This window comes from Dermacentor albipictus, chromosome 2, assembly GCF_038994185.2.
Source record: "Dermacentor albipictus isolate Rhodes 1998 colony chromosome 2, USDA_Dalb.pri_finalv2, whole genome shotgun sequence".
Lineage (NCBI taxonomy): Eukaryota > Metazoa > Arthropoda > Arachnida > Ixodida > Ixodidae > Dermacentor > Dermacentor albipictus.
The window spans coordinates 105,615,802-105,639,346 of NC_091822.1; the positions used below are offsets into that span (position 1 = coordinate 105,615,802).

General features: G+C 49.9%; 1 protein-coding gene across 3 annotated transcripts in view; it reads left to right on the plus strand.

Annotated features, from left to right (window-relative positions):
* Positions 1-23,545, plus strand: part of LOC135919502 (BICD family-like cargo adapter 1) — a 208,763-nt gene that overhangs the window by 4,066 nt on the left and 181,152 nt on the right. The window contains exon 1 of one of the 3 annotated variants that reach the window (XM_070533828.1): positions 14,630-14,764. The exons of the other annotated variants lie outside the window; for them this stretch is intronic. The gene's annotated coding sequence lies outside the window, so the exon portion shown is untranslated. Of the gene's footprint in view, positions 1-14,629; positions 14,765-23,545 lie in introns of those variants that run through there. 3 annotated transcript variants of the gene reach the window in all.

The window sequence follows — 23,545 nt, forward strand, 5'->3', positions numbered from 1 at the left end:
GACTTCAGGCTACTGGCGGTTGTGGTCACGACGATGATAATGAATCATCGGAGCTAAATTCAATTAGCCGCGCTCCTGCGCCGCACATCGAAGATGTAGTGCCGCTTGGATATTGTAAGTATAATCACTCGTGCGGTCTTTAAGGTGGACAAGGTTCAATGCATTCATTAAGGATGACGTAGAGCGCATGACACCACATAATACAGGCACCCGTACACCTCTGTAGCCGCCATGGACGGGAATGACCGATGGATGTTACCGTTTTCATCGTCAGCATATATTTGTGTCCCCTGCATGGAGGACATCGTCTCCCAGTGTTCTAGGTTTACTGTCGTCCTGTATCACTATATATATATATATATATATATATATATATATATATATATATATATATATATATATATATAGCTGTCATGTATCCCCGATATCATCACGACTGTCGGTATGTGTTCTGTATGCGTCACTTCTTGCTCTCTGTTTCAGCTGGAGCGCATGCTGCAGCTGAGCCTACTTTATGTCCACTGCAGGACGAAGGCCTCTCCCTGCGATCTCCAATTACCCCAGTTCTATATTGCGCCCCTAATACATGCTGCTCTTCATATATCGCTATACATGCGTTGCAGGTGCGATATATATAGTTGAGGGTCTGTAGTTGTGCATCGTAGCCGGCATCCATCGCAGTATGCGATGTGTTTCCCTGAACCCTTACCCCTCGTAGGCCGAAGAGCCATCGCGCTTGTAATAAAGATGTTCTGTTCACGCACAAAATAACCGGTGGTCGTTTAGGAATTCCTGAGTGAATGCTGCAGGGGAAGCCGCGGTAAAGGCAGTCGAATATTGTAGAGAACAAGATGGTGGGCTGAAATTAGGAAACTTGTAGGCAATGTAAGACGGGGTCAGCTGACGCAAGACGGGAGTAATTGGAGATCGCCGGAAGAATCCTTCATCCTGCAACGCGCACAAAAAAATTGGGCTGATGGGGACAACGATGTGGGATCTTTATTTGACTTGCCGCAAGTATAGGAAGACTCTGAAAGACAGAAAGGGGGACCGGCGCGGTGTGCGCTGACTAAAATTAGGGCAGGTCCGAGCCGTGTGAGAGCGGATGTGATTGCGTAGAAAAAGAAACGCACCCTGACCGTTCCCCTGTCGATTCTCGAGAAACCGACGGGAAACGGGCCAGCTTGCGGACGGTGGTGCCCAGTGCAGCATGCTCGCTCGTGTAAACACCCGAAGCATGTCTGCACTTCGTCGAAAAAAAAATTTGTAGTCTCTTTCACCTGTAGCGCGGTGCCCGATGCCTCCCGAGCCGTTTCGCGAATGCGCGTGGATGTTGTTCGTATGGGTTCTGCCTGGCGTACATTTGTCTTAGCGGCTATATAGCGCAGTGCATGCGCGGCCGCGGCGGTGATTCCCGAAGTCGGGGAGCGTTTCCACGGCCAAGTTGCAGCCGTGCTCCGCGAAAACCGCGTGTCTGTCCACTTCCTCTCGCCTGTATGCAGTGCGGGAACGCTTTTGGCGAGCTGCAGCGTGACCGCCACGGGCATGAGTGTATATATATCCGCCGGCAATTGGGCGTGCCCCATTAATCCGCTATCGCGATGTGTGCGCGATGCCGTCGGGTTTTTCTTTCCCCCCCTGTCCTCAACGTTTACTTTCATTCGATTCGCCCGCGCATTTTTGTCGAACTTGCATAGTTTCCCGCAGTTAACAGTGCTGCAGTTATGCGTGGCTCGTGCAGAAGCAGCCCGGGCATCATCTTCCCTGCGCGAGCCATTTATACTATGTACACCCCACGGGATGTGCAGGCACGTGGTACGCGTAATTTTGCAAGAGACCTGCACAAACGCGGGTGAAACGAATAGCGAGGTTGCAGCGGCTCCTGAACAAGTTTAGGAGGCTCGTTGAGCTAGTCCAGTGCAGTAAGTGCAAGGCGTGTCGAACAATTGCATCGCCCTCTGCTCGACAACCGATGTAGAGAACCGCTGACTGTCTGAAATCGTTATTGTAAGGGTCCGCAGGCATAGCGCAAGTATAGACGACGTCCACGCGGCCAGTGAGAGCGTCGGGAGCGTGAAAGAGGTCACCAACGTAAAGCCCCTTAGACTTACACCAACGCGCACCGGCAGGCATGGGAAAGAGGAAGCGCGAAAGACCTCTTGCAAGTGTCACGAAACTTTCGCCCCCAGGAAAAATAAAAGCGGAAAGAAGTGAACGAACGAAAACGCAACCGGCGTCATTCGACGGTCTTCTCGTCACATAAAACGTGGTAAAGTTGCACTCTTCTTCTCCGGAAAAACGTTTTCTTCTTTCTTTTTTTTTTTCTCTCAATCATTTATCCGCTCGTTGGCGTCCGCTAGAGTTCAAAATGAAGTGGAAATACTAAAAAAGAAAAACGGTAACAACCGCAAGATACAAAGGTTTGGGGAATGCCTCGAGTACGTTCGGCCGATTCGAGGGACACATTTCCCCGCGCGCGGAGCGATCAAGCTGCGTGCGGGCCATAATGCGCCGCGCCACTCGTGGCTTTCTTCTTCAATTTCCCCCGTTTCTTGGCGCCTTTCTTTCATTTCTCCTTCATTTTCTTTTTTTTCCCCTCTCGTTTTTCCATCGCAAGCCGTCAACTCGGTTCTTTCTTTCCCCGCCGTTCCAGTTCAGCTGCAACCCGGCTCGGCAGCTGCTGCTGCTATCCCCGCCACACGCACGCACGCGCGCCAACACGGGCCTGATGTAGCCAACGTTATATGGACGTCCGGTCTCGGCTCCTGGGCGCGTGACGATCCTTTCTTGATGGCTCCTCGGCGCGAGAGGTAGAGTGTGCGATGCCCGGCGGGGAGACTGGGGGTGAGAGAGGAACCAGGTATACCCGAGGAATATGGCCTTCAATTTCTCCCGATCTTCCCGCCAGCATACTTTCGTTTTAAAAAGGTTCTTTATTTGTTGTTTTGCACTTCCTCCCCACTTCCCCTGCAGCATTAGAGGGGAAGGGTGAAGCGGAGGAGGGGACCAGCTGGCCTGGCGGCAGGCACCAAGGAAGCGGGGGGAAAGGGCACTCTGCAGAGGTTGAGTGGCGATGCGAGGGAGCGTTCATACAGCGGTACATAACGCGAACCCCGGGCGTTTCGTTTTTGTGCGCGACTTTTTAACGCACGGCAAGCTGCACGGGAACTTCGGAACTCGGGCCCGAGCTCGCGTCTATATATTTTGCACCGTTGGCCTTCTCTCGGCCATCCGGTGTGCGTCGTACTTTCTTTCGTATTTCATTTTCTTTCTCTCTTTCGTGTCATCCAAATGGGCTACGTGCCGGCGAGCTCTCCCCCTCCGTCTGCTGCAACACGCTTGCATCGGCGCGCGGCGCATATGGCTTCCTCTGCGGTGCGGCTCGCATTGTGCGATGCGCGCGCGTGCGCGAGCTGGGTTGGTGGGTGGGAGGAGGGTGGAAGGGGAGTGAGCGTAACGTTGAGAGACGGCTGGGCGCCGCGAGTTTTAGCACCGGGGCGCAGCATACGGGTTGGAGGGGAGGGGGGGATAGCTGGCGGTGATGGAATGCCGGACGGGAGAGATGTGTAGAGATGCGCTCTCGACGTGACACCCCCTGCGCTGTTTCGTCACGAGCCGAGTATAGACGAAAGGGAAGAAAAAGCGCGCGCCAGGGAAAGAAAAGGAGGCACGCGTTGTGCTGAGAGTCAGAAGGCGACGATAACCGGAGGCGACGTCGACAGATGTCCGTCATGCCCGTGGTAAGCCGACGTGTGTATAACGCCACGCGTGTGCTTTATATCGATGCGCACGAAGTCGGTGAGATGAGCACAGCGGCTGGCTGGATACCAGAACGCGGAGAACGGTGAAGCGCGAGCTTCCTTTGCGACGAAACGAAACGTGTAGTACTTCTGTAGTGCCCTCAAACTTGTTTATGTGCTACCTGCTCGTAATGGAACTGTTGCGTGCATTATTGCGTCCAGGTAACCTCGATCTAACGCAAAAAAAAGATATTCAAAACGTCATCTCATTGCTCGTGAGGGTTGCTGTACAGACGACGCGCGAAACGCCGACGCCATGGCCGCATTGCGGATGTACCGAAGCGCAAACCGCAGACGTGACAACGCACAAACGATCGGCGATGTGGCCCAAGGCCATTAGCGTGTTTACAGCTCCATGAATGCGGCGACACTTCGCTAGCTGCCTTGTTTATAAACGCATCTTGTGGGACCGAACGCGTATGCGTTGCCTTCTCTTTCCCACGGGAGCAGCCGTTCTCCCGAGTGCGATCAGCCTTCTGTGTAGCATGGACGCCGTCACGTGATGATCTCAGATACGATCGCACGAGGTTGGTATAATCTCGCTGAGTTTACGCAACCGCGCGTCGCGTCATTTGCTTGTATAATTTTGCGAGGACCTGTGTAATCTCCGCACTTGTATAGTCGGCAGGGATTTGACGATTCGCGATAAGCTCACTCGTCTTCGTTTTATGGCCTGGAAAAAAAAAAGCACCCTCTCCTTTCCCTCTTGTCGCCTCTACAAAGAGATCATTGTGTCGCGAAGCGCCTTCTCTTTGATGTTCTCGGTCCTAGCTGTTGTTCTTTATTATTCATTTCCCCCCTGGAAATTCATACGCGGTTCATATTTCAACTGTACACCGAGCGGCTCACAGACCCCCAAGTCTGAACTCGGAAGAACGTTGCATGTCTTTATCCAAAATGAGCCTAAGAAAAAGAAATCAAGAACAAAAACAACAACAAATATCAGTGTCGGTTCATGCTTTTATGAACGCGCCCCTTGTTTGGCAAAACATGCTATTAGAAAGAAAGAAAGAAAGAAAGAAAGAAAGAAAGAAAGAAAGAAAGAAAGAAAGAAAGAAAGAAAGAAAGAAAAAGAAAAAGAAAAAAAGAAAGAAAGACGAGGTGGGTGGAGCTCGAGTTTTATGACGATGAATTCACGCGCTAAAACGAAGACGTTCCCTCCCGCTGCATGCGGCTTGGCGGCCGGTGGAAACGTGAAGCCAGAATTGCGGATTTGATTGCCAATAACGGTGGCCACATTGCTTGAAAATATTTGCACTGATATTTCAGTGAAGCGCAGCGCGACGCCAGGCTGTCAAGATAAATCCAGAACGCGCTCGCCACTCGAATTTCATCTTGCCCACCCCTCCATCTCCTCCTCCTGTATACATCATCTCTCGCAGTGAAATTGTAACTTTGGAACATAAAACGTAATCAACCACCGAAGTCAGACAGTCGCCCAATCTGTCGATCGATCGATTAGTCCACGTACGGTATACTCGCATTTCTAAGACATGTCAACAGAAGGAAGAGGAAAGGGGTTAATGGGATGCGGAGACCGCAGGTAGCTTGGCCACTGTGTCGCTGTGTCACTGGTGATAGCGGAGGTCCGCGACCGTCCTATTCGGCGACGATCTACAGCGTTCACGTGAACTCATAGAGCTGAGCGGAGAGGGCGATGTCCTTCTTGGGCAGCAATCGACAAGGATCGATGTGTCCGTATACCACAGCCTGGAGAACGGTTTACGCAATTGGCGCATTGCATGTATACGCATTGGACGTTGTTCGGCATATCCGAAGAGTCGGCTTAACCGGAGTTTACTCTACACGTGACCTAAAGCCGCGTCGTCGTCTTGTCGGGTCGTATTCGCCTTCGTTTCCGCGGTTCACCGTCGTTGCTCGCCTTTATACGCACGGTGTAGAGGGACCACCCCAAATAGATAGACGGAACGAAGCGGTATAGGGAGGGGAGGAAAACAAAGGAGGAGCAGGAGACGTCGAAAAATTGCCGCGTAAACGAAGTAGAAACGGGTGCAAGTAGGAAAGACCCTGCCTTCCCTGTCGACGACGAAGAATGCGGCCGAAATTTCCGCTTTCGATAAAAAGCAGGCGACGCGCGCGGCTGCATGGGGCGTGTGCGCCGAGGCTGGCCAACCATGGAGAAGGAGAGAGAGAGCTGCTGGTTTGCCGTCCTGCCTGCTCCCCGCCGTGGCCTTTTCCACTTTACTCTCGAGGTTCCTCTTACTTCGCTTACTGGCTGCTTACCCGCCTACCGTGTTTTCCCGAACATAAGGTGTGCTCCGCCGAATCTGGGCGCCTTTCCGATGGTCCTCTTCTGTTGTTTCTTGCAGTTGTCTCACGCATGCCGTCTCCGACGGCGCTTAATTTATCGGTGTTATCACCTTCAGTATGAACGTTGGGCGTATCACTCGTGTACAAGGCTTGGACATGTATAAAGTGCGCAGCATCCTTCGTTGGTGGATCCTTGAACGTGACTTTGTCTTTAAGTGTGGTGTTTGTTGTCGTGCACACAATCGTTTTCTTGTTATTATTGCCCTGTATTATTGCCTCGTACCTTTCTGTGCTTCGTGTAACACCCACTCCTGCCAAGTGCCTTCAAACGAAGGCTGGCGGTATTACTGAAATAAAATAAAAATAAAGAATAAGTTCCCTTCCCTGGACGCCCATTCTGTAACTGTAATAGACCATCGGCCATCTGCCCTACGAATCACGTGAGCTGCCGAACTATATTCCTCCCTTTCAATCTCAACTGTGACATCGACGGTGCAGTGAAGATTGTACTTTTCGGCGACTTCCGTGGTTCGGAAGCCTCGCGCGTGCACTCGGACTTCGAAGTCCGAGTGCACGGAAGACATCACGATCGTGATGTCGTTTATTCGGCTTCGATTCTGAATAGGCACTAGTGTCCCACGTTGCTAGAATCCAGTAACGTTACTTCTTCCCACGTTAATCGTCATCACCGCGAGAAAAAAAGTAAGAGAAAGGGCTTCGATCGGAAAATATACGGTATCTTCATTTTTCTTTCTCCTTAGCTGACGGCTGCACTGGGCTTGTACTCCAATTCTCTACCACCGTGTTCGCACTTGGTTTAATTTACTCTAACGCGCGATTTTCTTTCCCGACTTTCACCGCGCCAAGAGCAGTGGGTTCGCTATGCCCTTTGGCGGCTGAGATGCAGCGTCGCCTTTTTTTTTTTATATATATAAATTCCTGCAGCGGGCGAAGCGGAGCAGGAAAGTGACGCTTTGGCGTAGGCACAGTTTTTTTGTCGCGACGCCGTAATGTAATTAGCGTCACAGAAGGGAGTTGCGGCGACATGCGCTCGCGACGAGGAAGTGAATCTTACGAGGAAGAAGAAGGAAGAAAAAGAGAACGGTACTAGGCCGGATTGTGTATACAGGTCGGCTAAATGGGCGACATAATCAGCTAAGAACTGGATACAAGCGATATATATATTTTTTTTCTTCTTTGTCCGTTCAGAGTTCGTCAGCGCCACGCGCCGTCTATATAGCATCGTGGAACGCGCCTTTCTTTCTTTCTTTCTTTCTTTCTTTCTTTCTTTCTTTCTTTCTTTCTTTCTTTCTTTCTTTCTTTCTTTCTTTCTTTCTTTCTTTCATTCTTTCTTTCTTTCTTTCTTTCTTTCTTTCTTTCTTTTTTTTTCTTTCTTTCTTTCTTTCTTTATGTACCCTCCCGGTATTTCCTGACCGTCCATGGCTGATGCGTGACGGAGTGCTGGCGCTGCTGCAGTCTTGCCGAATAGCTCGTAACCTGTTCCCCCTTGCAGCACAGGAGCTCAATGCTCTAACGATTAGGCCAGAACCGCACGTATACATACTTCTGTCGCGCCGACGTCATAACTATAGCTCTCCTAGATTATCGCCGCGTGTTGTTGATGATGATGACGACGACGATTTTTCATACTGTGGCACACAACCACACCGGAGATTGGCCCGGAAGCGGCCGGTATACATTTCCACGAGCCAGACCTATAGATATAAGTGCCTATGCGGATGATGCCGGGTCGAGTTCGGCAATACTTCATACCTGCTCAGTGTGCCCTTCCTGTCGAGGTGCAAACCAGACGTGTTCTCACGAGTTGGATGCACACCCATCATCTCGGCATACTGGCGGAGCTATAGTTGCACTCCGCGATCGCCTGACCGTTTTGTGGCCGATTGCCAAGGTGCAAAACCCAAGCAGCGTGACCCTCGCTACACCGATTCGACGCAAGTGGTGGGCCGACTCCGTCGCGAAGGTCGTTCAGCTGGTGTCGCGATGGTCTTTCGCCGCTGTGCGACGACTCATCCACGTGCCCGGTTCGACGCTGTTGGATTCGCCGATCGAGTGTTCCCACTCATATATACCGCGCGGCAGTCGCCGCATATGCAGTATATGTGCCACATTCCTCGACGGTCGTGCGCATTGTTGCATCGATTCTGCTCCTGCTTCCGCACTCTAGCTGAAACAATGGACATTGGGAAAGAAATTATTCGGCGCATGCCAGGCGAGCTCTCGTACCTCCGCGTGGTTCTGATCTCCCTGGTGGCCTCGCCCGTCGAGAGGAGGAGGTATCTCGCTCCGAAAAGTTCGCGCGAGTGCGGTTGTCACACCGTCCGTCCGCGTGCATTAGGGATATATCGACACTAGACACTCTAATCGACACCTCCTCTTGATGTCCGTGTACTGTCCTGCGCCAGTGCGGGTGACAGACCTATACGGCACTTGTAGTGGACGTGTCCCGAAGGTTATATGCGCGATGTCCAACTCGAGCAATTTGCATATAGCTGCGCCATGCCAGTTAGCTTCGCTTATACACCCGTAGCGTCGAGCTGTTTTGCACGTTTGAAACGTGTTTATATATTCCCTGCAGATCTGTCATTGTGTCACATGGTTTTAGGATGAAACCTTAACGTCTTAGCAAATTTTATTGCTGGGTCCTGGTTACACTCTATCCTGGTATCAGTGCTCAGGTAGAGGGTAACATTTCAAGCTTGAAACAAAGAGCGTTTATTTATCCGAATGTCGTATCATTTGTACGTTACCAGAGCCAAGTCATTAGGTCGTGAGTGTAGACCCTGCAGCAGGCGAACTGCGTTTTAGCGGGTGGAGCTCGCACCGAACTCTTAGATTGCCACCATGTATGTGTGTATGTATGGGAGACGCGAAAGTATGGCGGTTCAGCCAATGGTGACGGACCGTACGCGGGGATTCGCCTAAAGTTCGTCTTCTGGCTCTGAACGACTTTGCAAAGCCGATCACATTTAACACTGTGTTGCGTTGCAAATGCAGCACTTCGCAATGATTTACACGCGTTCTCGGGTAGTATATATAATTGCCTCGCTGCGTTTAGAAGACTACGAGTGCTTGGAAATTGAGAAACAAAACGTACTAAATAATGGCACGACAACGTTTCAAGTCACTAGCGTGAACATTAACGAAACTGATTTGTACTAAACATCTTTCCTATATATACGCGCATAGTTTCCATGACAGCTGAGTGACCGAAGCTCTAGAGTTCCCTCTAGTAGACCTTTTCATTTTCTTTCTTTTTTGAGACTACAGTGAACTACAGAGTTGTAGTCGTATGGTTTTCTATATAGGGAACTGCAATTCTAGTTCAGTGTATGTGAATCTGCATATATCGGTAACCCTACAAGGGCTCGTTGTTTGCAAGTTGGCCAGCGCGTTCAACGTCCAAAAAACTGGAATGGCCTGCGCGAACACTAGGTCGCATTGCCGAGTCTCTCACGCTAGTGTCCTTTACGCTCGATCCACGCGATGGGAAGCGAGAGCCACGCCGCTGCAGAATCCGCGCGCGCCTTCCGCAATTCGACACAAACAAAGCGCGCGCACCCAAACAAGACGCGCGCGTTTCCACCCGCTGCGTCGGCTCCATCGGTGACGAGCCGGCGAACAGAGCTGTCTTCCTGATTTCTCCTCCGCTTCCCACAGTTGTCGTCGTCTTCCGCGAGGAGGAGGAGACGCGCGCGCCAGCGAAGCGTGTCGGTTTGTCACTGGCGGCCGAGGCAAATAGCGCGCCTCGTTTATGTCGGAGTCGGAGTTGGGGGGGGGGGGGAACTATAGCGGTGTGTCGCGTTCGATGGGACGCGACAACTCTATAGCTGTAAATTTACGACGGCACCTGCGTGTACGTGTCGGGGGGTGCGTGTGTACGTGTCCGTGTTTATTGCGGGACGTTTCGGGGGGCGTGTTTGCTTGTAGTAGCTCGACGCCACTCCGTGGGAAACTACCGGCTCGATGACTTCCTATATAGCTGCCTTTCTTTTGTCTTGCCGACATGTGCGCGCCACGCAGTGTGCATGTAGTCATTACAGAGTATGCGGCGTATATGTTCGTCGGCCCCACATTTATGCTTCGTGCCTACGTAGCGGTATCGCCGGGAGCGAAGCGTGTTGTTCTCGTGGCATATCGCACGTCTCTGCGAGATGTTTTTGCGTTTCTTCTTCGCTCGTACAGACTTCGTCTGTCGGTTCGATCTCGGCGCTTTGCGCGCCTGCAAAATTGCGGCGTCTTTTACTCACGACCGACTCCTCCCATTTTTTTCTTCTACGTAGATTGTCGTTGATACTTTACGCCACTGCAGTCGGTCATGAGGCAGTTTACCGCAACGGACATTTATCAATTCGCGGTCCCTGCGGAACGGGCAAACACTTTATTCTAATTATCCGAAATTCGCACTATAAAGTGGTTTCATGCGTGTGCGCAGCTTTTGCAATGTTTGAACGGCGTTAACGGGGGGAGGGATAAAAAAATCCTTTCAGGACACCCCCATTGTCCTTCTGTATAGAGCGCTCCGCGTTGACCTAAGTGCACACTGTGCATGCATTCTTGCCTCTTCAGCTCGCATGTTTCTCGTCATCGTCATGAGCTAAACCGCAACGCAAGGGGAAAAAAATTACCGACGATTACGCTACTTCCTAATGCGAAATTTGAGCGCAGCAAATAAGCTGTTTCACCTTTTCGATAGATTGAGGCAAAGAAATCGAGCAACACATGTATGCGCTATCACAGAATTTTTTTTTATTTTTCACACGTATTCCTTTAACAAAGACTCCATTAACAGTTCTTGACAGTCATGAAGGAAGCTTTGTGGTCGGAGAAATAGACTGATATATGTTCGACTTGGTACACCAATGCTTGATTCTCAAAGACGAGATCTATACAAGTGCCTCGCGAGGTTGTCACAGCCGTGGGACGCGTTACGAGCGAGAGGAACGGGATGTTCTCCCGCATAAGTGTTAGGAAATAGCTGTTTGTCTTTATGTCAACATTAAAGTCCCCCACTACTAACATCGGTGTGGATCGATGGACGGTTAATGCGAGTTGCAGGAAGTGCACGACGTCTTTCGTGAGTGCGGTAGCGGACTCACGAAAGCGGTATCAGTCGGTCGCTGCTAGCGCTGGGGGGATGAAAGGGGGGCGGAGCTGGTTATGAGGCCGACGACAACGCGAAACCCAGGAACGGACGCCAAAGAGCCATTTGTGTAGCCAGCCCTCCTCCACAGTCTCTCCTCCTCCCTTCCATCATCCTCCCTCGCCCGGAGAGCCGACAGCGCGCATGCGCGGCGGCGGAGCAGCGGCGCATGCGCGGCGGCGGAGCAGCGGCGCATGCGCGGCGGCGGAGCGCGGCGGCGGAGGCGAGCTGGTTACGAGGCCGACGACAACGCCGACAACGCCGACGACGACGCCGACGCCGACGACGACGCGAAACCCAGGAACGGACGCCAAAGAGCTGCGCTCTAAAAAAGAAATAGACAAAGGTAGGGCCAGAATGGAGGGGGCCCCAGGGGGCAGCCCTGCAGAAGGTGCCTTCTCCTACGCGCACCGCGCGGTATACGCGTACGGCGCGTATACCGTGGGTTAATCTAAAGCGGCCGTTCTGGACGTCGGTCGGAGCGCGCGCGCTGCCGATACGGGCCGCGCGGCAGCCACGCGCGTGCGCGGTGGCCGCCTCTGGCTGAATGACTAACGGGCCCGCGGCTCCGAGTTCTTTTGTCCACGCGGCGTCTTTTTATAGCGACACTAACCGCGCACGCGCTCTCGCCTCGTGGACTCTGAACGACGCTGGCCAGGCCGGCCGTCTCTGGTTCGCCGCGACTGCGGCTGCAGGCGCCTGCAGGCTTCGAGTTCTGCTGCTGCTTCTTCTTCGTGTTCCTTTCTTTCTTTCTTTCCTTCTTTCTTTCTTTCTTTCTTTCTTTCTTTCTCTATTTCTTTCTTGCTTGCTTCTCGCGTTCTATTGCATCTGGTGTACCCCCCCCCCCCCCCGCTCCCCATCGTCGTCGGGCACTTTTGTGCTTTGCCCGTCGTGAATGGGGTCCTGCGCGTCCATTGCGGGTAATGGCTCTCGGCACTGGAGCTAGGATGATGTACGCGGGGACACCCTTTAAATGTCGCGCTTGCGGTATTCGCCGAACCTTCTTTCGGAACAGAAAGGAAATGGCTCGGAAGGCGCTGCAAGAAAAGGAAAGACGAAAGAAAGAGCGAGAAGATAGCGAGGGATGGCGTTAGAGGCAAACATTCTGTGCCTCTAGGGCTCCCTGCAGAGTAAACGACTAACGGTATATAGCACATAAGCGCGGGTGAGCCATCGTCTAGGCTATAACGGTATACTCGCCCGAGTTAACACTTCACGAGCGCCAGGTATTGTGATGGAACCTGCTAAATGGGGCAACTGTCGTTCAGGTAACGGCGGTTAGAGGTCGTGATGGGAACTGTTAGCGTTAAGGACGTTGGTGGCGCGTGTGGGACATATACCGTCCGAAAACGGATCCGGCTTGGCGACGCTTTTGTTGGGCGAAGTGCGGGCGTCTGAGCGAACCGCGCCGTGTGCCGTTTTGTTTTGACCGCTTCTTGTAGTGGACGAAGGATGTGTCCGTTTTAGGGGTCGCTCTCCTGTTCCCGCGGTTTCCTGGGTCTATCGCTTTTTTCTATTATTGTAATATTTTTATTTCTTCCTTTCTTTCTTCTTTTTGCGACGCAGCCCCGTATTGAAACACTAAATACAAACACTAAAATCAGTTCAGCTTGGTTAGGTATTATTTCAAAACTCTAAATTCGTTAATTTTGTGATAACAGGTTCATTATTCGAAGAGCAAGTGAAGGTCAAAGTTCAGTTTCTTGAATTTGGCGGCGAGACGCCAGTGCCTGTGCGTCCATGCGACGTAGCTTTCCTTATTTTGGCTACTGCGGCTCTGAAAGAGTTCTTGACACTTGCTAAGTTATGACTTTGTTCCTGTTACAGTAAATCATTTATCGATAAAAATATAACTAGAAACCGAACAAACGCCGTCAGAAACCATAGCGTCACGGTGGGCTGGTGCGGGAACTGGGAGTGGGGGGGGGGGGGGGGGGGGTTGCATCTGCCTCGGTTGGCCGTTAGTCTTATCGTATAACCCGGTTCGTAAAACTTGCATGATAGGAAGGTCGGGTAATAGGTTAGTTAAATGGGGTTTAGTTGTCCGAAAGCGGCTAAGGCTATGCTGCGCCAACCACAGGGCGGTAATAAGGTAATATGAAACTGCGTTCCGTGCACCGCTTGATGCGAAGAAGTCGAATAGACCTGGAAGAAGGTGACGTGCTTTCGGCGACATTGACTCGTTCGAGAGCCAGCCGCACTCTGCAGGAAGCTTTCCTCTCTCTGTCTCCGATAACAGCTGTAAACGGTATCGGGAGAGAATAGCATAGTCGCATCCGGTCTTTGTTAAACTGCAGGGAACTCACGAAAAACCCGATGGAAAGCTTCAGCAAGCTGAGGTGTTGTAAACAAGACAAGGAAATTTAAAAAAAGAGCACCCTAGAGGACTCATTCCCTTCGAAGAAGCATAGTTTAGACTTCTCTGAACGCGTGAATGTGGGCGCACAACTTTAATTTATCGCGCTCTTCAAAGAACGTAAAAAAAAGTAAAACACGTCGCGTGACTGTTGTAACTCAACAGCGTGCACTCGTTTCTGCAAACTGTCAGGACTCAAAAGCCCTTCCTGTAACTGCAGTAAAACACGTTGTGGGGCTAGTTGGTACATAGCTTTCAAAACGCCTTGTCCTGTCTTTTGTTCCTTCTTTGTGTGCCGTTACCGTTGGTGCTTCATTTTTTGAAACCCTTCCTGTAAGCAGCGATCCAGCCCAGCCATGGAAAGCTTCCGAACCTGCACATCAAGCCTGTTTCGGCGATAATGTGACGACGTCACCTTACCGGGGGAAGGCCCTCGCGAGGTGCGTGCTTGCGCGGCGAGCACTGCAGGTTGCCGGCAGCGGTGGGGTTTATCTAGCTACGTGTGTGTTTGGCCTGCCCGCCAAAGGCCGCGGAAATAGAGCACCGATTTGAGTTTCTGTCTCCTATGGGGCGTGGAGAAATTAGCGATCCTGCAGCACCTGATAGCTTCCACACGCATACATACATACATACATACATACATACATACATACATACATACATACATACATACATACATACATACATACATACATACATACATACACACACACACACACACACACACACACACACACACATGGCTGCATGCCACTGCAGTCGATGTCAAGAATTACCACAAAAAGGGCAACAATAGAATGTAGTTAAGCGTGTATATAATATCCGTTTGGCGCAGGTGCCAAGAAAAAGCAGTTACACATCACAGACGCATGCGCATGATGAGTCGAGCAGTGTCGCCATCAGTGGCCATTGTTTGGCGCGCTTATCTATAACAGTGAGTGAGGCCGGTAGCACGGAAGAGAGCTGTTATCTTTCCTCGCTTTGCGCTGACTCGATTCCACCGCTCGTTTCGCGGTGTATATAATTATGGCCCGCGACCCCACTGACGTGTATTTTCTCAGTTCTGTACGTTATAGCTTCGTCCGTCTATATAGTTCCTCTAGAAGCCGCCTGAAAGGCACCGTGTCACCGTTGCGAAGCCCCTGTTATCGCCAGTATGCGACGGCGATCAAGGCGCGAGTTAAGTTTCTTCGTGATTGTTCTTTTCTCCTTGAAGTCGACCAAAGTCTCTTCAAGGTGTTTATCGGCGTTGATGAAGCAGGAGGCAGGTTGGAGGTAACAAAACTTGAAGATATATTGCAACGGAAATATTTACACAGTCAAATACAGAGTTAGCAAAAGAACACTGATACAAAACACACAAGTAAACAGCGCCTTACTCTTCTACTTTTTCTTAAGTTAGAGCCTAGGACAACTGTCATTACATACGACCAACCGAGTCTCACTGTTCTACCACTAAGTGGTTACGGCCCAGACTAGCGTTGCATCGTACGGAGTCTTACTGTTCTATCAGGTTTAGTGATTACAGCCTAGACTGAGGAACAAGCACCTCGTCTCGGTTGTTATAGGGGAAAGAGACAAAGAAAAAGGGCGGTAGGGTCGTTAGCCCATCCCACGGAAGCAATTGCCAATGAGAGTTGACAGTTTCTTAAGCCACAACCCAAAGGGATGGGCTTACTCTCATAAGTGAATCTATTGGAAAACCACCCTGTTTTCCCTCTTCCCACATCTTCCTCTCCCCCTCCTATTTCCACGTGGTCAGTGACGGCCTCGTCAAACGCGCCAGGCCTGCATGATTTATTGAGGCCATCTCGCACCTCAGCGGCGTTTCTAGCCAGCAAGGGTGGCTCGGGCGCTGGTGTCCCAACACCGCGTACCGTAGTCCCCCCTCAAGGTTTTTCCTGGTAGGAAACTAATTACCGCTGGCGGCATCCGGACTCGGGTGCTCTTCAAACGACGCCGCGCCCCTCTCTACGGCGCGCACTGCATGCTGTAACACGACACAAAGCGGGCTCTCCCCAGCGCTCAAAACAAGATGCACGTGGCTGCCGTCCGAATGCGTAGGGGGGTGAACCCCCCGCTCCGTACGCGCCAGACGTGGTCAACCTTGCTGGCAGCTGCGTCTCTAATTAGCAGGGGACTCAAGAGCCGGCGCCACAACGTCGCGTATACAACCTTTCTCCGCTCGAGCTTTGTCCGCGTGGCCCTATTATGACCATCGGCGGAATGTCAACAAAGCCCGCGTAAAAGCATTTTCTCCGAGTCCGTTTTTCGCCTCTGCACCGCGCCCCCCGCGGCGGCGCGCGCCTCGGCTCGTCACCCAACACCACGCGGGCCGTCCGACCCCTCAACCACAGAAACGATTGCCGCCTGAGGCGCTGGGGGGTTAGACGCTTCCCTATTCACAAAACGCACGGGCAACTCGCGGCACTTCAAAAGTATATACAAAACAATCATGCAGCCCTCCGCCGTCCATTCTGCGTGTTCGAGAGATGAGCGGCCTAACACGTTCCCCCTAAAGAGTATACTGGGCTGATTTTCGCTCAGTGATACGATAAATCACTGCCGCGATTACGTAATGAACATTCTAACCACACCCTAGCCTAATTACATCACAACAACAAACACTTTCATATAACAAAGCAAGAAGAGAGTAAAAAGAAATACACAGTACATGTCATCAAACTATCAAGCACACGATTGCAGTTCCAAACTGTAAGAGCACTCTAGTGTCTATGGGCCTTAAAGAAGTTTGACTACTGGCTTTTTGGTGCCGAGATAAACGTTGTTTCCGACCACAATCCATTGTCGTACCTTACAACTTCGACTCCACACGGGGCAAAATTGACAAGATGGGCGCTGGCTTTACAGCGATATCACGTGTCAGTGCGACATCGGAAGGGTGTCAGTAATGGTAACGCGGATGCTTTGTCCAGGCTTCACAACAGCTCATGGAAGCCAGCGTAATACTATAGTGCCATGCCAACTGGATGGGCGTGAATGTTCCTGCTCACTTGGCGCGATGATTTGTTTGTTCTCCTTGAAGTCGACCAAAGTCTCTTCAAGGTGTTTATCGGCGTTGATGAAGCAGGAGGCAGCTTGGAGGTAACAAAACTTGAAGATATATTGCAACGGAAATATTTACACAGTCAAATACCGAGTTAGCAAAAGAACACTGATACAAAACACACAAGTGAACAGCGCCTTACTCTTCTACTTCTCTTATGTTAGAGCCTAGGACAACTGTCACTACATACGACCAACCGAGTCTCACTGTTCTACCACTAAGTGGTTACGGCCCAGACTAGCGTTGCATCGTACGGAGTCTTACTGTTCTATCAGGTTTAGTGATTACAGCCTAGACTGAGGAACAAGCACCTCGTCTCGGTTGTTATAGGGGAAAGAGACAAAGAAAAAGGGCGGTAGGGTCGTTAGCCCATCCCACGGAAGCAATTGCCAATGAGAGTTGACAGTTTCTTAAGCCACAACCCAAAGGGATGGGCTTACTCTCATAAGTGAATCTATTGGAAAACCACCCTGTTTTCCCTCTTCCCACATCTTCCTCTCCCCCTCCTATTTCCACGTGGTCAGTGACGGCCTCGTCAAACGCGCCAGGCCTGCATGATTTATTGAGGCCATCTCGCACCTCAGCGGCGTTTCTAGCCAGCAAGGGTGGCTCGGGCGCTGGTGTCCCAACACCGCGTACCGTAGTCCCCCCTCAAGGTTTTTCCTGGTAGGAAACTAATTACCGCTGGCGGCATCCGGACTCGGGTGCTCTTCAAACGACGCCGCGCCCCTCTCTACGGCGCGCACTGCATGCTGTAACACGACACAAAGCGGGCTCTCCCCAGCGCTCAAAACAAGATGCACGTGGCTGCCGTCCGAATGCGTAGGGGGGTGAACCCCCCGCTCCGTACGCGCCAGACGTGGTCAACCTTGCTGGCAGCTGCGTCTCTAATTAGCAGGGGACTCAAGAGCCGGCGCCACAACGTCGCGTATACAACCTTTCTCCGCTCGAGCTTTGTCCGCGTGGCCCTATTATGACCATCGGCGGAATGTCAACAAAGCCCGCGTAAAAGCATTTTCTCCGAGTCCGTTTTTCGCCTCTGCACCGCGCCCCCCGCGGCGGCGCGCGCCTCGGCTCGTCACCCAACACCACGCGGGCCGTCCGACCCCTCAACCACAGAAACGATTGCCGCCTGAGGCGCTGGGGGGTTAGACGCTTCCCTATTCACAAAACGCACGGGCAACTCGCGGCACTTCAAAAGTATATACAAAACAATCATGCAGCCCTCCGCCGTCCATTCTGCGTGTTCGAGAGATGAGCGGCCTAACAGCGCGTATACTGCATTAGTGCTATGCCAGTTAGGTAAACACCTTCCAGGCCGCGTATAGAGTTAGTGTGCCGCTTCCATGGGCGGCGTTGGCGGCGGCCTCGTGGTCGTTTGGCCCCGCTGACCCGCGTCTGCAAATTACGCGGATGGCCGACCGCGACCACGTGGTTACGAGCGCGTGAGGCCGGGCACCTGCCGTGTGGCGCGTTTTTAGCGCGCGGCCGTAACACCGCTTTGCATCCGGCGCGTTAATGTGCACGGCGGCCATCAGGTGGCGCGCGCCTGGGAGACAACGGGTCAGGCTACGAGGGCCAACCGGCCACCGAGCGCCGGGGGGGAGAGAGAGAAAAGTTAGGAAATGGTGGTAGGTTAATATCCTCGTGAGGCTCCTTGTACGTTATATTGCATATTGCCTTAAACCCTTTTCAAGATTAACTCGGAAGCAACTACCTAATGTGCTCATCCCGGATGTGAAGTCTCATGCGCGTAGAACTGCAATGATGTGCCTTAAGGTCGTGTTCTCGCAGTCATGTTTTGGAGAAAACTAACACTAATAGTTAATTTGCTCTAGTCCATCGTGTCGTCGTACACGGTGAAGAGAGCAAGCACGTTTCGGATGTACTGTGAAACGACACGAATATCTGAGATGGAATGCCAACTTGACAACACGCTCATCGTTGCTGCATGTTCGTCTCTACGTTGTAGGAGAAAAATACACGTTATTTACCATAACAAACACGGGGAGGCGCTTACTTTGTCCACGTCTATATAGAGATGGCATCTAACGGTGCACGGTGCTTGAAGAAAAATGTAATCGTAACATAACAAACGGTAATAATAAAAAAAAGAATGTGAAAAAGCGGTAATACCAATGAGCTGTCTTCGTGTCTCAGGCGTGTATATGCAGTATAGGTGGCTGCTCTATTTCTCCTGTTCCCGTATATGCGACTATAGTGAATACTAATTGTTACCGGTTGTGGTGCACGCTCTTCAACAATTCCTAAAGCAGACGATACACGAGCGTGACAAGCGCGAGCGCTCTTTTTTGTCGTCTGCTTCGTGAGTTAAATAAATTACCGTGGTTTAACGTTTCAAAGCAACTGGCGGGCTGTGAAAGACGCTGTGATTGGATGCAGGCTCCGGGTTGGAATTTCAACTGCTAGGGGTTCTATAACATGCACCTAGCAGGCAGGGGCGTAGCCAGGGGGGGGGGGGGGGGGGGCTTATGGGGCTTCAGCCCCCCCCGAAATTTTTTCGTGCTGTCCATGCACCGCCGACCAAAGCGACCCCCGGCGCCGGAAACCACTCTGGATTTTGTCTAGAATATCTTTTCGACGCTCGAAAATACATTTAACCGCGAAGATTGCAAACTCGGGCTGGATTTAGTGGCAACGCCCATACACCGGGAGTCACATAACGCCACGCAGCCCCATCCGAGCACAAAGTTTCAAGGGCTCTTTGATGGTGAGCGGGCTCGTCGCGGCATCTCACTGAGGCCACGGAATCTATGGAGCGCATGGATATCAAGTGCGAAACTTTATGGGTATAAATCTCATAAGCTCTTGATGTGAAAGGTGCATTGACATTTCCAAAGTTGTGCTTTAGATTTTCAATTGCGGAACTTTGTGGGTTTAATGCTGTTATAAACATATGACGCCAAAGGTCTATTGACTTTTCTAAAGTCTTACATCGGGACATACAACGAGACAAGCCAAATCAACACACTAGCAGACGAGTTGACAAAGCAGGCAGCGAGGTCCAATGAGACGAAGCGTTGGGGTGGTTCATTTGTGCCGTCATGTCACATAAAAAAATATCAACATTTTTTTTAACCTACGCCAGAACATCCATGTCAAGACACTAAAGCCAGCCAAAGTGACTACGTTCTTATTTATTTTTCGTACTTTGACTTTTATTCGCAAGGACACATTGAGCCTCTTCAATTTTTTTTCTGTTCTCACTACCCTACCCGCGGGCTGCCAGAGCCAGCCAGAGCGCATACGTTTTTCTCGCATGGCCCCGACCACCGTGCGATGCACTTCGGTGCGCGTTCGGTTTGCTCTCGCCGAGTGGATTTTCACCTGACAGAGTTTTGGACGCCTTCTGGCTAGCAGACGAGAAAAAAAAAATAGTCGCTCGCCGCCATCACTGTGGGGACTCGAAGGATTGCACCGCATTCCTTGAGCGGAACCTTTCCGGAAAGTCTTGTTTCGCCGTTGTAGGATACTGAGCAGTATGCGTATGGTTCTCAGTGTACCAAGCGTCTCATGTTTTCTTCGGTATTCATTCCGTAGCCCCATTAGGTGCCTGAAGTAGGCATTCGATTCTGTCTAACATACTTTCCTATGCGTTTTTTTTTTCATTTCGGTGCCTCCGCCTCACAGAAAAAAATACATTATTGCGGCGCAGCGAATTGTCGCATGGTGAAAGTTCGATTTTGATACTTCTTTTGCCGAAAGTAATGGGCGACGGGACGCTTCAGTTGCCGGATCCGTTTATTATATTATTGCGAAAGCAATTATATGGACACTCCAGGCGCATTCCTGCCGTCGCCGTCGCCCTCATGTTTCGTATAAAGTCCAAGGGTGATAACATCGTGACCACGCGCTGCATGCTGTATGTGCGAGTGAAAGCATAGGAGGGGAGGTGGAATGGGTGAGCCGACGATGGTGGCTCAGTCTTGTGTGCGCAAAGGAGACAAGCGGAGAGCAAGCGCGCCGCCTTCCGTCGCGCGCAATACATCGGGGGGAGTGGATGGAATGGGTGCGGAATCTAGGATTCTGTGAATCTATGATTGTGCAACATGTTTATTTGCCTTTTTTGACGCATTATACACAGTTACTTCTTCTTACATAGACATACATGGACTGATTGGAGACTTATACGTATACCTAAATATCTTGTTCCGAGGTGTTGTGTATACATGCAGTGAACTTTGTTTCCAGTGACACTTTTTGTCCTTTATCAAGCCGTATTTTCGCATTTGTATATCCCATTGTATCTCTGCATTTCTAATGTACGAGGGCGAGTCAAATGAAAGTGAGCCTACCCTAACCGCGCAATAATGGTTCGGTTCATTATCTGCGAGGCATGCGCGTAGGAGAACGGCATGTCTCATTTACAAAAGTGACACGCAGGTGTGAATATAAATGTTCTTTAATGCTCTCATACACTGGGTTGAATATGGTTGCGTCACATAATGGAGACTTCAAAAGTTGAACAGCTCGGTGCCGCGAAGTTTTTGACAGCTGAAGGTGTTTCCAAAACAGAAATTAATCACCATGTGACTGCCGTGTACGTTGAACACTTCATTTCATTGACCACTGTGAAGCGTTGGAGCAAACGGTTCAAAGGACGTTGCAAAGGCATTCCGAGACCGGGCCAAAACCATCGTGCAATCACCCCCCCACACACACAATTTCAAAGGTTCATGACCTGCTGAAACAAGAACGGAGGATAAGCATCGATGAACTGGCAGACCGTCTGAACATCAGTCACGGTTCGGTTCACGCCATAATTCATGAGCTTCTCGGTTATCGGCTCTTTGGTGCGCAATGGATCCCCAAGATTTTGATCCATCGCGAGAAGACGGAGAAGTTTCGCACTGCCTTGACTCATCTGATCGGGTATCACAATGAGGATGACGACTTCTTGTTTGCAACTGTAATCGGGGACGAACCTTGGTGCCACTACTACGAGCCTGAAACACGACGGCAAAGCTTACAGTGGAAACATTCGAATTTACCCCGCCCAAAGAACGTAAAGGCCATCATTTCCGCTGGAAAAGTGTTGTTGACTTTTTTTTTCGATCGACAGGATCCATTACTGATATAATTTGCTAAATTTTGAGTGACTATCAATTGTTTCCGATATTGTGAAACGCCAGAATGGTAACGTGTCGCAATCAAGAACGAACAGCGCGGAAAATTGACGAATGGGGTCATCTTGTTCCACGACAATGCCTGTCCCCACGTCGCTTATGTGGTTAATACAAAACTGGCAAAGTTCAAGTGGGAAACGCTGCAACATCCGCCATACAGCTCAGACCTGTGACCTTGCGACTTCTACATTTTGGGGCAACCGAAAAAACAGCTCAAGGGAACCAGATACAGACTTTTTGAAACAGCAAACCAAGGAGTTTTATAAGACAGGAATCACGCGACTCGCTAGTCAATATTACAAATGTCTAAATTCTCATGAAGACTACTTTTAAATAAAGTACCCCGTTGTTGGCTCATTCATTTGACTTGCCCTCATATATCTTGTAGAACTCCTGCTTTTTATACGTGCTCTCTGTCGCGACTATAACTTCGGTGCAATTACTCACGATACACGACAAGGGACAGCTACTCCTGCGTAATACATTGGAAGAAACGACAGCTTCACTGAGATTTTTCACTGGCCATTGCATATATACAAGAATGTAAGCACGGTTCTTGAATGACAAAGTATCATTAACATATTTGTCCTCAACTTGTTCAGTTCATCGCTTTTTCATTTTTGATATCAGTGGCATGCACTGTTTTCCTGGTTTCGAACTGATATAGTTCTAAAGTTCGTGTGATATTTTCTTTACTTAATAAATAGACAAAAAACATGGAAGCATTGACGTCAGTTATGTTGGGCACAATTTTTGGCACATACGAGTATAATATTTTATAAAAAAATACATATTTTACTTGTATTTACAATGCCTAGCTTTCAAGAATTCGTTTGCAGCATCTTTGGCAATGACAATGCAGTTATTATTCATGTATTTGATACCACGATAAATTGTGTAAGAGGAAGCTTTAGCTCGGGCCCATTCCGACGCGGCCTATTCAAATACTTGTAAAACGCAGAAACGCTTTTCTAAAACAATCCTGCTAATCGCTTTTATTGAAATTGGTTGCATTTGAGAGAGAAAGTGAAATCCTAGTGTCTGTTGGAAAAAGAACTTCGATTTAGGGCCTGAATTTTGTTTAACATATTTTGAAAAATTCGAAAGTTTGAAAAAATAGAAGCACGACGTCTACAAACTAATAGCTATGCATGAAGAACAGATATTGTGGTTCTGTAAAAGGCATTTATTATAACAGTCAAAGCGGACAAGTTTGTTATGTCAATTTGTATCTTACGTGAATTGGTTACGTTGTGTACAAGGGTTCTGCAAAAGCCGTATTTCCACAATACTAAATTTTTTTGAGATTCATGTGTAGCATATCTATTTTGTCCGCTGTAGATGTACTATTAGATCCAATTCACAGAATTGTGATATCATTTTTCATTGTTGAGTCACGGAGTTTTAAACTTGATAGTTTCGTTTTCTGAAGATGTTCAATTTTGGCCAATGTTTAATAAATAATTGACCACCTAAATGAAAAATTCGACACCAGTAGTCACTAGAATTAAACTTGTTCTTTCAAATGCAACAAACCCCCTCAAATTTGGTGAAGTGGTTGCAGGGAAAAGGGAATTCCCCTTCTACATGTACTTAAATAGGAGCACCCGAGCTAAAGCTTCCTCTTAAGGAGGAGGCTGAGCTGCAACGCGCATATATATATATATATATATATATATATATATATATATATATATATATATATATATATATATATATATATATATATATATATATATA